Source organism: Oncorhynchus keta, chromosome 21 (genome assembly GCF_023373465.1).
Source record: "Oncorhynchus keta strain PuntledgeMale-10-30-2019 chromosome 21, Oket_V2, whole genome shotgun sequence".
Lineage (NCBI taxonomy): Eukaryota > Metazoa > Chordata > Actinopteri > Salmoniformes > Salmonidae > Oncorhynchus > Oncorhynchus keta.
This window is the reverse complement of record NC_068441.1, coordinates 49,414,367-49,432,155: the sequence shown is the minus strand read 5'-3', so window position 1 is coordinate 49,432,155 and position 17,789 is coordinate 49,414,367. Positions and strand designations below refer to the sequence as shown.

The 17,789-nt window shown below is 43.7% G+C and overlaps 1 protein-coding gene across 50 annotated transcripts in view; it reads right to left on the bottom strand.

Annotated features, from left to right (window-relative positions):
* The window catches only part of si:dkey-49n23.1 (semaphorin-3D), a 166,842-nt gene that overhangs the window by 105,456 nt on the left and 43,597 nt on the right, over positions 1 to 17,789 (bottom strand). The window lies entirely within an intron of this gene.

Genomic DNA, 17,789 nt, shown 5'->3' with positions numbered 1-17,789 from the left:
ATTTCATATTGGACCATGAATTTGGTTGACATTTACAATGGTTGGCCTTGTGCCAGACATACACACCTGTGTAAATCTTGAGAAAATTAGAACTTAAAAAGAAAATGAAAAAAATGTGTTTGTTGTCATAATTCGTCATAATGCCTGGCTCAGAACTTGCCTTGAGGTTTAAAGTTTTAGCAGGTGGGGGAAATATTTGATGAGAGTCAGAGCAGTCTACACAAGATACAGGGAAATTATTCAGACTCCTTTTTCCACATTTTGTTAACGTTACAGCCTTACTCTAAAATTTAGTAAATAGTTGTTTTTTCCTCATTAATCTACGGATAATACCCCATAATGACAAAGCAAAGACAGGATTTTCTACATTTTTGCAAATGAATTAAAAATAAAAGACTGAAATTTCACATTTACATAAGTATTCAGACCCTTTACTCAGTACTTTGTTGAAGCACCGTTGACAGTGATTACAGCCTCAAGTCTTGTTGGGTATGACGCTATAAGCTTGGCACACCTGTATTTGGGGAGTTCATCCCATTCTTCTCTGCAGATTGTCTCAAGCTCTGTCAGGTTGGATGGGGAGTGTCGCTACATACAGTAGGTATTTTCAGGTCTCTCCAGAGATGTTTGGCCAGGTTCATGTCCAAGCTCTGGTTGGGCTTTTCAGGGACATTCAGTGTCTTGTCCCGAAGCCACTCCTGTGTTGTCTTGGCTATGTGCTTAGGGTGATTGTCCTGTTGGAAGGTGAACCTTTGCCCCAGTCTGAGGTCCTGAGCACTCTGGATGAGAATCATTCATCTTTCCCTCAATCCTGACTAGTCTCCCAGTGCCTGCCGCTGAAAACCATGATGCTGCTACCACCATGCTTCACCGTAGAGATGGTGCCAGGTTTCCTCCAGAATCTTGTTTATCGTGGTCTGAGATTCCTTTAGGTGCCTTTTGACAAACTCCAAGTGGGCTGTCTCATACCTTTTACTGAGGAGTGGCTTCCATCTGACCAATCTACCAAAAAGGCCTGATTGGTGGAGTGCTGCAGAGATGGTTGTCCTTCTGGAAGGTTCTCCCATCTCTGTCAGAGTGACCATCGGGTTCTTGGTCACCTTCAATGCTGCAGAATTCTTTTAGGTACCCTTCCCCAGATCTGTGCCTCGACACACTGTGTCTCGGAGCTCTACAGACAATTCCTTCGACCTCATGGCTTGGTTTTTGCTCTGACATACACTGTCAACTGCGGGACGCTATATAGACAGGTGTGTGCCTTAACAAATCATGTCCAATCAGTTGAATTTACCACATGTAGACTCCAATCAAGTTGTAGAAACATCTCAAAGATGATCAATGTAAACAGAATGCACCTGAGATCAATTTTGAGTCTCATAGCGTAGGGTCTGAATACTTATGTAAATAAGGTATTTCTGTTTTTTATTAACATTTCTAAAAAAACTGTTTTGGCTTTGTCATTGTTGTGTGTAGATAGAATTTTTTATTTAATCAATTTTAGAATAAGGCTGTAACGTAACAAAATGTGGAAAAAGTGAAGGAGTCTGAATACTTTCAGGATGCCCTGTATGTGGGAATATGAGTGCTTTTGTACATTTGTGGTCAGAATCTTTGTAGAGCGTTGTTTTAGACCGACAAGATATGATCAGACAAGGAAGAGACAGCCCTTTACCTCTCTCTCTCTCTCCACTCCCCTCCACTCCACTCCCCTCCACTCCCCTCTCTAAAACAAGCTTAATAGGATCTGGCTCAACAAGACAGAGCGTTGACGTGGATCCTTGTTTTTAAATAAATACTAAAGTCAAGTGAACTCTTTACCCCTGACGAAGCTTTCCAGTTCACTTGATCTAACAAAAGGAAGGCCACGCTTCGCAACCTATGTTCGGTACACAGTTAAGTTTCCAACCATCTTCTATCATGAAAGACAATGCATTAAGTACTCCAAGTGCTTCAGTTGAGACGCCAGATCATCAGAGCAGACAACACTTTAGGAGACACGGTTTGATAAAGTGTTAAAAGGTGTTTATACATCACACTGAAAAGAAACCTGATCTGGACTAAGAGGGCCTCCTCGCCGTCGGTGTGGACAGACCAGCAGACTAGGTTTCAAGTAGGATTGGTTTTCTTTCAAATACCTTGAGCTTGTCTGGAGCAGCTATCGCTGTCTACACCTCCTTTACCACTTGACCATAACAGATGTTGGTGTCTGGAGCTTTGAGCCTGTGTGTGTGTGTGTGTGTGCGTGCGTGCGTGCGTCTTCTACGGAGGATATGTCTGGGGTTTCCGACACACACAGTCATTGCCTGCCATCTGGAAGTTTCTCCCACTGAGAGCATCCCCTTCCCACAAAACTGATACAACTTTCAACTTATTTTTTACATTTCTTTCTTTAACCTTTAATAAATCAGGCGAGTCAGTTAAGATTCAAATTCTTGTTTTACAATGAAGACCTGCCAATTGAGCAAGGAGAACAGCGAACCATTTTCTACTTTGGGTAAAGAGATTGTTCAGCAGCTTGAGCCAGTTTGAAGGTTGGATTGTGACGAGCTGATGCCTCATCGTCCTGTTATTATGACGGAAAACACTTCCATACTCAGACCATTTTAACTTATGTCTGTGCAATTAAGTAATTTACTCATGATATGATTGTAAGCAAAGATCCCAGAAAGAAGGGGAAATCCTGTTTTTTGAAGGTTTTAATATGTAATTCAAATCACCGGTACTTTCCCCTCCTGGTTTCAGTAAGTGCTGACACGAAAATACGCAAGGGGACAAATTATGAAAGCACTTAGAAAATGGGTCCAGGGAAACAATCACTTTTTAATCCTATTATTATGATCCGTTACATCATTCTAAGCTGACACTCACACATGTTGCCAATGAGCAGCCATGAAATGGTATTTTGTTCCCTTCTCAGAAGAGGTGAATTGCTGTCGTCGTGGCTTTTAGAGAGAAACTGGCTTTTAGAGAGTCCCAGGTCCCTGAGCAGTGCAAGCGCACTCAGGACCACACTCTTCGAAAAATAGGTTCCATATTTTTTTTATTTATTTAATCTTTATATAACTAGGCAAGTCAGTTAAGAACAAATTCTTATTCACAATGACAGCCTACACCGGGCAAACCCGGACGACGCTGGGCCAATTGTGCGCCACCCTATGGGACTCCCAATCACGGCCGGTTGTGATACAGCCTGAATTCAAACCAGGGTGTCTCTGGGGGCCCTGCCATGATTGGGTAACTGAAATGCAGTGCCTTAGACCGCTGGGCACTCGGGAGCCTTCGAACCTAACAGGGTTCTTTGGCTGTCCCCATAGGAGAACCCTTTAAAGAACCAAGGAGAACCCTTTTGAGTTCCATGTAGAAGAACCCACTGTAGAAAGGGTTTTACACGGAACCCAAAAGAGCTCTACCTGGAACCAAAAAGTGTTCTACCTGGAACCAAAAAGGGTTCTCCTATGGTGACACCCGAAAAACCCTTTTGGAACCCTTTTCTCCAAGAGTGCACTGCAGTAAAACTAGTCAAAGTGATGAACTGAAGGCTCAAGGCCTTGGGTGCAGCCTACGCCTCAGTGAGAATACAAGAGACAGGGAGAGTAAATCATGGAGGTATTAACTATTAACATGTTACCAAGGAGAGGCTGTTAAGCTGTCACCTCCTTCTTTCTCCTTTGCACTGATGCTCTGTAATCACACCCATTTCTCTTCTCACAGCTCTGCTGAATACATCACCATCCCAGGAATGTAAAATGTGGATTTTAGGAGGTTGGTAATGTGGCATGGCTAGATTTCACCAAAGTTCTAGTTGTAAATTTGAAGGAAAAAGTTGAGTCTTCGAGAGTTTGACTTCATTGGGTCACGATGAAATAACCTCAAGCGGGTTTGTAGTAAAATCCCAACAAAAACCAAGACAACCAACATAGGGAGCAAGTGTTTGACTTCCTATTGGCTCCTATGCAACCTGGAAACCATCGAATCTATCACTGCTCACTCTCACCCCAGGAGTCTGTCTATAGGCTAACCAATTCAGGCCACCATAGACCTACATTACCTAGACATACAAAAAACCCATAGATATACAAAAACCCTAGACAGGACAAAAACACACATACCCACCCTCGTCACACCCTGACCTGACCAAAATAATACATAAAACATAGATAACTAAGGTCAGGGCGTGACAGTACCATGGCAACACCAGGGGTCTGTCTATAGGCTATAAGTACCATGGTAACACCAGGGGTCTGTCTATAGGCTATAAGTACCATGGTAACACCAGGGGTCTGTCTATAGGCTATAAGTACCATGGTAACACCAGGGGTCTGTCTATAGGCTATAAGTACCATGGTAACACCAGGGGTCTGTCTATAGGCTATAAGTACCATGGTAACACCAGGGGTCTGTCTATAGGCTATAAGTACCATGGTAACACCAGGGGTCTGTCTATAGGCTATAAGTACCATGGCAACACCAGGGGTCTGTCTATAGGCTATAAGTACCATGGTAACACCAGGGGTCTGTCTATAGGCTATAAGTACCATGGTAACACCAGGGGTCTGTCTATAGGCTATAAGTACCATGGTAACACCAGGGGTCTGTCTATAGGCTATAAGTACCATGGCAACACCAGGGGTGAGGCTATAGGCAGTAATTACCATGGTAACACCAGGGGTCTGTCTATAGGCTATAAGTACCATGGTAACACCAGGGGTCTGTCTATAGGCTATAAGTACCATGGTAACACCAGGGGTCTGTCTATAGGCTATAAGTACCATGGCAACACCAGGGGTCTGTCTATAGGCTATAAGTACCATGGTAACACCAAGGGTCTGTCTATGGGCTATAAGTACCATGGCAACACCAGGGGTCTGTCTATAGGCTATAAGTACCATGGTAACACCAGGGGTCTGTCTATAGGCTATAAGTTCAATGGCAACACCAAATTGGTCCATATAGCCCTAATAGGCTATATAAGAGCCTGGTCCTACCATACAAACTGGCCCTAATAGGCTATATAAGAACCTGGTCCTGCCATACAAACTGGCCCTAATAGGCTATATAAGAACCTGATCCTGCCATACAAACTGGCCCTAATAAGCTATATAAGAGCCTGGTCCTGCCATACAAACTGGCCCTAATAGGCTATATAAGAACTTGGTCCTGCCAACCCACTATTGTAACCCATTAGGAATTACAGCACAAAGACTGACCTTTTCAATGAGAATACATATTTTAGGAGCTGTTAGCTACACACACATGGAGGCAATCAGTGACAGGGTCAAATATTATAATAAATATAAATAATATAAATACAAATATAAATACAAAATAAATATGTTAATGTTATCACTTTAACAACAATATAATCTATTTTATTTTTAACTTAGGAGAGAGGAAGTCACACTAGCAGATTGTTTACATTGTTTGAGCCCTGTAGGAAATAGAAAATAAACATGGGTCTAGCTTGCTGATTGGTCCTGGAAAACCATGACGCAACACCTCATCCTCCTCCCTGAGTCTCAACCCGAGTCCAGACCTGAAATTAGTCTAGCAGAGAGTTCCCTAGCCTGGCACACACACACACACACACACACACACACACACACACACACACACACACACACACACACACACACACACACACACACACACACACACACACACACATATTCTGAGTTCGTCAGTCTTTTGCTCGGGCTCACCCTTCATCTCATATCCTATTGGCTGTCAACAGCCCTTTACAGACTACTCAAACCCAGCCTAATATGCGAGTTCTTATAGGATTAAACTTTTTATTTTATTAGTATTGTTATTAGAGAGGACTACAGCCAATATGGAATAACTGAAAACTTCAATTATTATGTTTCTGGAATGTAACAAGAGTTTAACTTATGTCCATCCTCAGGTAGAAAATCAAAAGCAGATTAAAAATGTATTGGTACTCTGTATGATAAATTGTAATTTCTCTCTATAACAATGTGTTCTATTATTGCTGTACACATCTGATGAATGGTCAGTGTTACTAAAAGGTGACGTTGCCAGACTATGTAGTATATCCTGCTTTATGTAAAGAGAGGAAAGAGAGAGGGGGAGAGAGTGAGAGAGAGAGAGGGAGGGATAGAGGGTGGGAGGGGGAGAGAGAGAGAGGGAGGGACTGAGGATGGGAGGGAGGGAGGGGGAGAGAGAGAGAGGGAGGGACGGACGGACGGTGGGAGGGAGGGAGGGGGAGAGAGAGAGGGAGGGACGGAGGGTGGGAGGGAGGAAGGGAGAGAGAGAGGTGGAGGGAGAGAGAGAGGGAGGGACGGAGGGTGGGAGGGAGAGAGAGAGGTGGAGGGAGAGAGAGAGAGGGAGGGACTGAGGATGGGAGGGAGAGAGAGAGAGAGAGAGAGGGAGGGACGGACGGTGGGAGGGAGGGAGGGAGGGAGGGAGGAGGGGGGAGGAGAGAGAGAGAGAGAGAGAGAGAGAGGGAGGGAGGGAGGGGGGGGAGAGAGAGAGGGAGGGACGGAGGGTGGGAGGGAGAGAGAGAGGTGGAGGGAGAGAGAGAGGTGGAGGGGAGAGAGAGAGAGGGAGGGACGGTGGGAGGGAGAGAGAGAGAGGAGGAGGGAGAGAGAGAGGGAGGGACGGAGGGTGGGAGGGAGAGAGAGAGGTGGAGGGAGACAGAGAGAGGGAGGGACGGTGGGAGGGAGAGAGAGAGGTGGAAGGAGAGAGAGAGGGAGGGTGGGAGGGAGAGAGAGAGGTGGAGGGAGAGAGAGAGGGAGGGACGGAGGGTGGGTGGGAGGGAGGGACGGAGGGTGGGAGGGAGAGAGAGAGGTGGAGGGAGAGAGAGAGGGAGGGACGGAGGGTGGGAGGGAGAGAGAGAGGTGGAGGGAGAGAGAGAGACGGAGGGACGGAGGGTGGGAGGGAGAGAGAGAGGTGGAGGGAGAGAGAGAGGTGGAGGGAGAGAGAGAGACGGAGGGACGGAGGGTGGGAGGGAGGGGAGAGGTGGAGGGGAGAGAGAGGGAGGGACGGATGGTGGGAGGGGAGAGAGAGAGGTGGAGGGAGAGAGAGAGAGGGAGGGACAGAGGGTGGGAGGGAGAGAGAGAGGTGAAGGGAGAGAGAGAGGTGAAGGGAGAGAGAGAGATGGAGGGACGGAGGGTGGGAGGGTGGGAGGGAGAGAGAGAGGTGAAGGAGAGAGAGAGGTGAAGGGAGAGAGAGAGACGGAGGGTGGGAGGGTGGGAGGGTGGGAGGGAGGGAGGGAGGGGGAGAGAGAGAGTTAAGTAGCACCAGTCCATTGTTCACTGCTGGTTTATTCTTTCTCACCAGTCAAAGACCCATGAGGTGGGGGGGAAGAGGCAGAGAAAGCAACCACCCATTTAATTGACAGCACCCCATACATCACAAACACACATAAACTGCTTTTGGTTATACAAAGCAGCAGGCCATACCAGTAATAACATACATTAGACGTTACTGTGGTCCTTCTTACTGTGGTCCTTCTTACTGTGGTCCTCACAGAAAATAAAAGACAGGAAGGAAGGAAAGAAAGAAAGAAAGAAAGAAAGAAAGAAAGAAAGAAAGAAAGAAAGAAAGAAGGAAAGAAGGAAAGAAGGAAATAAGGAAAGAAAGAAAGAAAGAAAGAAAGAAAGAAGGAAAGAAAGAAAGAAAGAAGGAAAGAAGGAAAGAAAGAAGGAAAGAAAGAAAGAAGGAAGGAAAGAAGGAAAGAAAGAAGGAAGGAAAGAAGGAATGAAAGAAAGAAAGAAGGAAAGAAAGAAGGAAAGAAAGAAAGGAGGAAGGAATGAAAGAAAGAAAGAAGGAAAGAAAGAAAGAAGGAAGGAAAGAAAGAAAGAAGGAAAGAAGGAAAGAAAGAAGGAAAGAAAGAAAGAAGGAAGGAAAGAAGGAAAGAAAGAAGGAAGGAAAGAAGGAATGAAAGAAAGAAAGAAGGAAAGAAAGAAGGAAAGAAAGAAAGGAGGAAGGAATGAAAGAAAGAAAGAAGGAAAGAAAGAAAGAAGGAAGGAAAGAAGGAAAGAAGGAAAGAAAGAAGGAAAGAAGTAAGGAAGGAAAGATAGAAGGAAGGAAAGAAGGAAAGAAAGAAAGAAGGAAGGAAGGAAGGAAGGAAGGAAGGAAGGAAGGAAAGAAGGAAAGAAAGAAAGAAGGAAAGAAAGAAAGAAGGAAAGAAAGAAAGAAAGAAAGAAGGAAGGAAAGAAGGAAAGAAAGAAGGAAGGAAAGAAGGAATGAATGAAAGAAGGAAAGAAAGAAAGAAGGAAAGAAAGAAGGAAAGAAAGAAAGAAGGAAAGAAAGAAGGAAGGAAGGAAAGAAAGAAGGAAAGAAAGAAGGAAAGAAGGAAAGAAAGAAAGAAGGAAAGAAAGAAGGAAGGAAAGAAAGAAAGAAAGAAGGAAAGAAAGAAGGAAAGAAAGAAAGAAAGAAAGAAGGAAGGAAAGAAAGAAAGAAAGAAGGAAAGAAAGAAAGAAGGAAAGAAAGAAGGAAAGAAAGAAAGAAGGAAAGAAAGAAGGAAGGAAAGAAAGAAAGAAAGAAAGAAGGAAAGAAAGAAAGAAAGAAAGAAAGAAAGAAGGAAGGAAAGAAAGAAAGAAGGAAAGAAAGAAAGAAAGAAGGAAAGAAGGAAAGAAGGAAGGAAGGAAAGAAAGAAAGAAAGAAGGAAGGAAAGAAGGAAAGAAAGAAAGAAAGAAAGAAGAAGGAAAGAAGGAAAGAAGGAAGGAAAGAAAGAAAGAAAGAAAGAAGAAGGAAGGAAAGAAGGAAAGAAGGAAAGAAGGAAAGAAAGAAGGAAAGAAGGAAAGAAGGAAGGAAAGAAGGAAAGAAGGAAAGAAAGAAAGAAAGAAAGAAGGAAGGAAAGAAGGAAAGAAGGAAAGAAAGAAAGAAAGAAAGAAAGAAGAAGGAAGGAAAGAAAGAAAGAAAGAAGGAAGGAAAGAAGGAAAGAAAGAAAGAAAGAAAGAAAGAAAGAAGAAGGAAGGAAAGAAAGAAAGAAAGAAAGAAAGAAGGAAGGAAAGAAGGTAAGAAGGAAAGAAAGAAAGAAAGAAGGAAAGAAGGAAAGAAAGAAAGAAAGAAAGAAAGAAAGAAGAAGGAAGGAAAGAAAGAAAGAAAGAAAGAAGGAAAGAAGGAAAGAAGGAAAGAAAGAAGGAACGAAAGAAAGAAGTAAGGAAGGAAAGAAAGAAAGAAAGAAGGAAGGAAAGAAGGAAAGAAAGAAAGAAAGAAAGAAAGAAAGAAGAAGGAAGGAAAGAAAGAAAGAAGGAAGGAAAGAAGGAAAGAAAGAAAGAAAGAAAGAAAGAAAGAAGAAGAAGGAAAGAAGGAAAGAAGGAAAGAAAGAAAGAAAGAAGGAAAGAAGGAAAGAAGGAAGGAAAGAAGGAAAGAAGGAAAGAAGGAAAGAAAGAAAGAAAGAAAGAAAGAAGGAAGGAAAGAAGGAAAGAAGGAAAGAAAGAAAGAAGGAAAGAAGGAAAGAAAGAAAGAAAGAAAGAAAGAAGAAGGAAGGAAAGAAAGAAAGAAGGAAGGAAAGAAGGAAAGAAAGAAAGAAAGAAAGAAGAAGGAAGGAAAGAAAGAAAGAAGGAAGGAAAGAAGGAAAGAAAGAAAGAAAGAAGAAGGAAGGAAAGAAGGAAAGAAAGAAAGAAGGAAAGAAAGAAAGAAAGAAGGAAAGAAGGAAAGAAGGAAGGAAAGAAGGAAAGAAGGAAAGAAGGAAGGAAAGAAAGAAAGAAAGAAGGAAGGAAAGAAGGAAAGAAAGAAAGAAAGAAAGAAAGAAAGAAGAAGGAAGGAAAGAAAGAAAGAAGGAAGGAAAGAAGGAAAGAAAGAAAGAAAGAAAGAAGAAGGAAGGAAAGAAGGAAAGAAAGAAAGAAAGAAGGAAAGAAAGAAGGAAAGAAGGAAAGAAGGAAAGAAAGAAGGAAAGAAAGAAAGAAGGAAAGAAAGAAAGAAGGAAGGAAAGAAGGAAAGAAGGAAAGAAGGAAAGAAGGAAAGAAAGAAAGAAAGAAAGAAAGAAAGAAGGAAAGAAGGAAAGAAGGAAAGAAAGAAAGAAGGAAAGAAGGAAAGAAAGAAAGAAGGAAAGAAAGAAAGAAGGAAAGAAAGAAAGAAGGAAAGAAAGAAAGAAGGAAGGAAAGAAGGAAAGAAAGAAAGAAGGAATGAAAAAAAGAAGTAAGGAAGGAAAGAAAGAAAGAAAGAAGGAAGGAAATAAGGAAAGAAGGAAAGAAGGAAAGAAAGAAAGAAAGAAAGAAAGAAGGAAGGAAAGAAAGAAAGAAGGAAAGAAAGAAAGAAGGAAAGAAAGAAAGAAAGAAAGAAGGAAGGAAAGAAAGAAAGAAGGAAAGAAAGAAAGAAGGAAGGAAATAAGGAAAGAAGGAAATAAGGAAAGAAAGAAAGACACAGACAGACAGACAGACAGACAGACAGACAGACAGACAGACAGACAGACAGACAGACAGTAAGGAGTGTCTCCCCTGCCCCTATTGATATGAACTTATGGACTCAGTCATGTCTATTCTTTTCTAAGTCACTCCATCAGTGTACTGTTTGGCAGTCTCTTGTCTCTGACTTGTGGAGCTCTGAGGTACCAGAATGTATGAGAAAATAAATATCATAGAGTTTGTTTCAGAGGCATAGAGCAGTAGAGTAGAGGCACGTACATGAGTTGAACACATAGGAAACATTCAAAGTCTTGGGTCAGGGTGAAAATAGGGTCTTTCTTAATACACACACTACATCCAGTTCTATGACATGACTGGAGGCAGAATCGTTTTTTAATATTGAAACGACAGGCTACTTTAACACTGACAAACTGAGAATCTGAGATCAATAAAAAAAATGTTTAAAAAAACATCACTAGCCTAGACCTAGGAATGTGGAGAAACATGTATTCTATCATGTGAGGAGAAAATTTGAGCCCTGAAAACCTGTCCAGTTTCACTGACTCAACCAATGATGCTAAGCTCACTTGCCGGCAATGGCCGATGCTCTCGTGCCAAAAGCATCTCTCTTCTTTCACTTTGTAAAACAATCTTCGCTTAAAAGACACATATTTGGAAGTTGATCAAACATTTTAGTAGCCTACAGTCAAATTAGAGTTTTCTGTTTTCAGCAGCAGCCATTTGTTCTCCAACCAGTCTTTTCCCACGATTGTATTTTGTAACATTTTGAAAGGCCTGTTTTGTCTCCATGCTGTTTGGTCACTGACAGATTATCCGCGCGTTCCTGACTGTAGGCGATGCCTTGTGATTGGACAGTCTCCGTAGTCCACAGGGCAGACTGGGCCAAAAGGCATGACCCTGGCACACTGTACAGGGCAGACCAAGGGACGGGCTACGGGTGGCGAACTTGACGACATCATGACGACTTGGGAGCAGCGGGTTCAGAAGAACTGCGACAAAAAAAACTGTCTGTGTCCCAAATGTCACCCTAATAGCATCCTATATCCTACATAGCGGCCTATGGGTCCTAGTCTAAAGTAGTGCACTACATAGGGAATAGGGTTCAAGTTGGGACATACCCCCAGAGAGAACGGAGATTACTGGAGAAGACTGGCTCTAAGCAGCCCCCTCTGCCCCTTCAGCCCCACCATTCTGCCCAGACAAAGAGCTCCTACAGGTGCAGCGTCTTAATTTGAAGGGGAAAACCCCTGTCCTGCTCCTAATGAGCAGTGTCCCCATCCATCCACATTTCCAAGGCTTTAGAACAGAGCCTTGCCTATACCGTGCAGACCGATCTGGGTTCAAATAGTATTTGTTTTTCTTTCAAATACATCATTAGCGCAGCTTGATTGAGCTTCCCTTGTCTGGTGGAATGGAACCAATGGAATAGAGATAGTTCCAAAATCCCTGCCCATACTGGGATCCCAGGCAATCAACTATCTGAAAGAAAACAAATCCTATTTGAACCCAGCAGGGAGCTGACAGTGACATTCATTAGAATAGTGTCAGTGAGTAATTCTCCTCTGCCGGGCAGAAGACCAAAGAAATATAATTACTAGAAATGGACAAAACTCCTTCGATACCAGACTTGAAGGAGTGGAAATGTCCATTCAGGCAGACACTGTCCAACCCTTTCCTTTCTTCTGCTGGCAACATCATAGCCTGGTCCTTGATCTGTTCGTGCTGTATAGCAAACTCCTATGCTTGACAACCACATACAGAACAAACAGATCTGGGACGAGATTAACAGTACAGAAGAGATGCCTTCAGTGCCGCTACCATGGGCAGCTGCCAATCACGTACCCTGGCATAGATGAACAGAAACACCCCAGGGGCCTGAATAACATTCTCTCTGGCAGTCATGGAACCCATTGAGGAGCTCGCCAGCAACACAGCAAATAGCATACCAACTAAACTGGGGGACTTTCTAATGGGTTTATCTCAATTATCTTAAGGAATGTCAGTAACTACACCAAACACTGACATGTAATGTTTTCTCATTCCCCAAAAAAACCTGAAGGTAAAGTGGGTTGACTCTATTTTAGACAGTAACAGAGCAGTTACTAACATACAATTTAACTACAAAAATCTAGAATGCAGACACCCAACAGAAGGTTACAGCAGTTGTCTCTACAAACAATGGTTTAAGGCTGTGAGATTGACTGGTATGAAAAGGTTAAGTGCGTCAGAAGTGATTTTGGGTGATATTAACTTGTGAAGACGACTACTCCTACACCCCAGTGGTATTGACACCTGGAATAACAGACTACACTGTTGAAGCAACATGAACTATGACTCACAGAGACAGAGACAGAGAGAGAGATAGAAATGAGACAAATAGATAGAGTGACAGAGACAAAGAGATAGAGAGAGAGACAGAGAGAGAGAGACAGAGAGACAGAGAGACAGAGATATTTGATCCCCAGAGAGATTTGATCCCCAGAAAGATTTGATCTCCAGAGAGAATTGATCCCCAGAGAGAATTGATCCCCAGAGAGATTTTAACCCCAGAGAGATTCGATCCCCAGATATATTTGATCCCCAGAGAGATTTTGATCAACAGAGAGAATTGATCCCCAGAGAGAATTGATCCCCAGAGAGATATTGATCCCCAGAGAGATATTGATCCCCAGATATATTTGATCCCCAGAGAGATTTGATCCCCAGAGAGATTTGAACCCCAGAGAGATTTGAACCCCAGATAGATTTGATCCCCAGAGAGATTTGAACCCCAGAGAGATTTGATCCCCAGAACGATTTGAACCCCAGAGAGATTTGATCCCCAGAGAGATTTGAACCCCAGAGAGATTTGATCCCCAGAGAGATTTGATCTCCAGAGAGATTTGATCCCCTGAGAGATTTGATCCCCTGGGAGATTTGATGAAGGGCGTCTCACTTCTGCAAAAAGACATTCAGTGAATGAGAGAGACCCCACTGCATTGCACCCATTCCCTTCCCTTTCATTCACTGCTTATTACACAAGCACACTAAGTAGTTACCCAGGACCCCTTGTCATTGTTCATTACTCGACACAATCTCTGTTTACATTCCGAATGGCACCCTCTTCACTATATAGCGCACTACTTTTGACCAGGACCCATAAAGGCTCTGGTTAAAAGAAGTGCACTATAAAGGAGATAGTGTGCCATTTCAGACACAGTCGCTCTTTCTGATGCTCGGTATCTTCCCAGAGCCATGTGGGAATCGTAAGACAACATGTAGTGTCTGTCTGTAGGGAGGCTGGGAAATAATGAGGGCGTAAGTCATCTATCAAGTTGTCTGTCTAAACTGAACAGAGCTGCTGGAAGGCATAGAGGTCACTAGTCGTGCTGACCGCTGTAGTTTCTAGTCCTACTGACTGCTGTAGTTTCTAGTCGTGCTGACTACTGTCGTTTCTAGTCTCTCTGACTACTGTAGTTTCTAGTTGTGCTGAGCGCTGTAGTTTCTAGTCGTGCTGACTACTGTAGTTTCTAGTCCTACTGACTACTGTAGTTTCTAGTCTCTCTGACTACTGTAGTTTCTAGTCCTACTGACTACTGTAGTTTCTAGTCGTGCTGACCGTTGTAGTTTCTAGTCTCTCTGACTACTGTAGTTTCTAGTCTCTCTGACTACTGTAGTTTCTAATTGTTGTGACCGCTGTAGTTTCTAGTCGTTCGGACCGCTGTAGTTTCTAGTCGTGCTGAGCGCTGTAGTTTCTAGTCATGCTGACCGCTGTAGTTTCTAGTCGTGCTGACTACTGTAGTTTCTAGTCCTACTGACTGCTGTAGTTTCTAGTTGTTCTGACCGCTGTAGTTTCTAGTCGTGCTGACTACTGTAGTTTCTAGTCGTGCTGACCGCTGTAGTTTCTAGTCGTGCTGACCGCTGTAGTTTCTAGTCGTGCTGACCGCTGTAGTTTCTAGTCGTTCTGACCGCTGTAGTTTCTAGTCGTTCTGACCGCTGTAGTTTCTAGTCATGCTGACCGCTGTAGTTTCTAGTCGTTCTGACCGCTGTAGTTTCTAGTCCTACTGAATACTGTAGTTTCTAGTCGTGCTGACCGCTGTAGTTTCTAGTCGTGCTGACCGCTGTAGTTTCTAGTCGTTCTGACGGCTGTAGTTTCTAGTCGTGCTGACCGCTGTAGTTTCTAGTCATGCTGACCGCTGTAGTTTCTAGTCGTTCTGACCGCTGTAGTTTCTAGTCGTGCTGACCGCTATAGTTTCTAGTCGTTCTGACCGCTATAGTTTCTAGTCCTACTGACTACTGTAGTTTCTAGTCGTGACCGCTATAGTCGTGACCGCTATAGTTTCTAGTCGTTCTGACCGCTATAGTTTCTAGTCCTACTGACTGCTGTAGTTTCTAGTCGTGCTGACTACTGTCGTTTCTAGTCTCTCTGACTACTGTAGTTTCTAGTTGTGCTGAGCGCTGTAGTTTCTAGTCGTGCTGACTACTGTAGTTTCTAGTCCTACTGACTACTGTAGTTTCTAGTCTCTCTGACTACTGTAGTTTCTAATTGTTGTGACCGCTGTAGTTTCTAGTCGTTCGGACCGCTGTAGTTTCTAGTCGTGCTGAGCGCTGTAGTTTCTAGTCATGCTGACCGCTGTAGTTTCTAGTCGTGCTGACTACTGTAGTTTCTAGTCCTACTGACTGCTGTAGTTTCTAGTTGTTCTGACCGCTGTAGTTTCTAGTCGTGCTGACTACTGTAGTTTCTAGTCGTGCTGACCGCTGTAGTTTCTAGTCGTGCTGACCGCTGTAGTTTCTAGTCCTACTGACTGCTGTGTTTCTACCGCTGACTAGTTTCTAGTCTTCTGACCGCTGTAGTTTCTAGTTGTTCTGACCGCTGTAGTTTCTAGTCATGCTGACTACTGTAGTTTCTAGTCATGACTACTGTGACCGCTGTAGTTTCTAGTCGTTCTGACCGTTGTAGTTTCTAGTCCTACTGAATACTGTAGTTTCTAATTGACCGCTGTAGTTTCTAGTCGTGCTGACCGCTGTAGTTTCTAGTCGTTCTGACGGCTGTAGTTTCTAGTCGTGCTGACCGCTGTAGTTTCTAGTCGTGCTGACCGCTGTAGTTTCTAGTCGTTCTGACCGCTGTAGTTTCTAGTCGTGCTGACCGCTATAGTTTCTAGTCGTTCTGACCGCTATAGTTTCTAGTCCTACTGACTACTGTAGTTTCTAGTCGTGCTGACCGCTGTAGTTTCTAGTCGTTCTGACCGCTGTAGTTTCTAGTCGTGCTGACCTCTGTAGTTTCTAGTCGTTCTGACCGCTGTAGTTTCTAGTCCTACTGACTACTGTAGTTTCTAGTCGTGCTGACCTCTGTAGTTTCTAGTCGTTCTGACCGCTGTAGTTCTAGTTGTTCTGACCGCTGTAGTTTCTAGTCGTGCTGACTACTGTAGTTTCTAGTCATGCTGACCGCTGTAGTTTCTAGTCATTCTGACCACTGTAGTTTCTAGTCGTGCTGACCGCTGTAGTTTCTAGTCGTGCTGACCGCTGTAGTTTCTAGTCGTTCTGACCGCTGTAGTTTCTAGTCGTTCTGACCGCTGTAGTTTCTAGTCGTGCTGACCGCTGTAGTTTCTAGTCGTTCTGACCTCTGTAGTTTCTAGTCGTGCTGACCGCTGTAGTTTCTAGTCGTTCTGACCGCTGTAGTTTCTAGTCGTGCTGACCACTGTAGTTTCTAGTCGTTCTGACCGCTGTAGTTTCTTGTCGTACTGACCGCTGTAGTTTCTAGTCGTTCTGACCGCTGTAGTTTCTAGTCGTGCTGACCTCTGTAGTTTCTAGTCGTGCTGACCGCTGTAGTTTCTAGTCGTGCTGACCGCTGTAGTTTCTAGTCGTGCTGACCGCTGTAGTTTCTAGTCGTGCTGACCGCTGTAGTTTCTAGTCGTGCTGACCGCTATAGTTTCTAGTCGTGCTGACGGCTGTAATTTCTAGTCGTGCTGACCGCTGTAGTTTCTAGTCGTGCTGACCGCTGTAGTTTCTAGTCGTGCTGACCGCTGTAGTTTCTAGTCCTACTGACTGCTGTAGTTTCTAGTCGTGCTGACCGCTGTAGTTTCTAGTCGTGCTGACCGCTGTAGTTTCTAGTCGTGCTGACCGCTGTAGTTTCTAGTCGCGCTGACCGCTGTAGTTTCTAGTCGTGCTGACCGCTGTAGTTTCTAGTCGTGCTGACCGCTATAGTTTCTAGTCGTGCTGACCGCTGTAGTTTCTAGTCGTGCTGACCGCTGTAGTTTCTAGTCGTGCTGACCGCTGTAGTTTCTAGTCGTGCTGACCGCTATAGTTTCTAGTCGTGCTGACCGCTGTAGTTTCTAGTCGTGCTGACCGCTGTACACACAGTGTCGTCAGTCTGTTTAAAACAGGGCATATCTTGATATCTTAATGACGACATGGAAGGTGAAGTGGAACAGAAAAACAAGGCAGTCTGATAAATAACAAACTCTGAGAAAGAAAAAACATCTGAACTGAATTCCTCTACTCTTGGACAATGGGTCCATTTGAATGTGCTTGGCTGAACATGATATCAACCACACGCATTGGTGTGGTTCAGGAACTGTGAGGAACACAATACATTTGTACAGCAGCACAGGAAGAATGTGAGAATGGACATTAGGTAGTCTCGGGAGCATTCAGATTCCAATGCTTTAATGTCTTCCCAAATATAGGAATTCTTATTCTTCCTCCCGTATGAAGGAACAGGAAACTAGAGGACGGGAGATGATAAAACACACACACACAGACACACACGCCCCGAGAGAGAGAGAATTCCACCCTTTTCCTCTCAGCATCTTGCAGACAACAGTCTTCAGATTGTATTCATGTTGAAAACAAACAGTGTAACAATTCAAAGTAGCATGACCTTGTGTCCAGTGGTTTATGTGACTACTCTGACCTCTCTATCCCCGTCCCCCTACCACCATTCCTGTAAGACAGTACATAGTGCCTGATGGACAATAGGTTTCCCGAACTGCAGGAGAAAAGAACCCCACACAGACAGTAAGTATCCTCTAACCCACCATCGTGTCTTTCTTGTCTCCACTCCAGGGACAATAAAGATTTATTGGATTGATTTGAATTGTTTGACCTTCACACGTGTCTCAGCCACGTTCTTCCTCTAAGTACTGGCAGGGAGCCAAAACCCTCTATACCCTCTTTATTAACTATTTTACTGTGTGCACATGTTCACACTGTTATATTAAGGGGTAGAAGCTTTGTTTTTGTCTCCGTCTTGTTTAGTCTAGTAGACGACACGTTACTGTTAAATCCACCTGTTGCCCCTCTCCAGAAATATCAGTTTAAAGCCTGTCTGTCCTTCATAATCCTAACATGGAGGTTGAGTCCTGAGGTGATTTAACTGTTTTTGGACAGACTAGTCCAGTCTTTCCCGACTCCAGTCCTCGAGTACCCCTGGAGAAGCACACCTAATTCAACTTGTCAACTAATCATCAAGCCTTC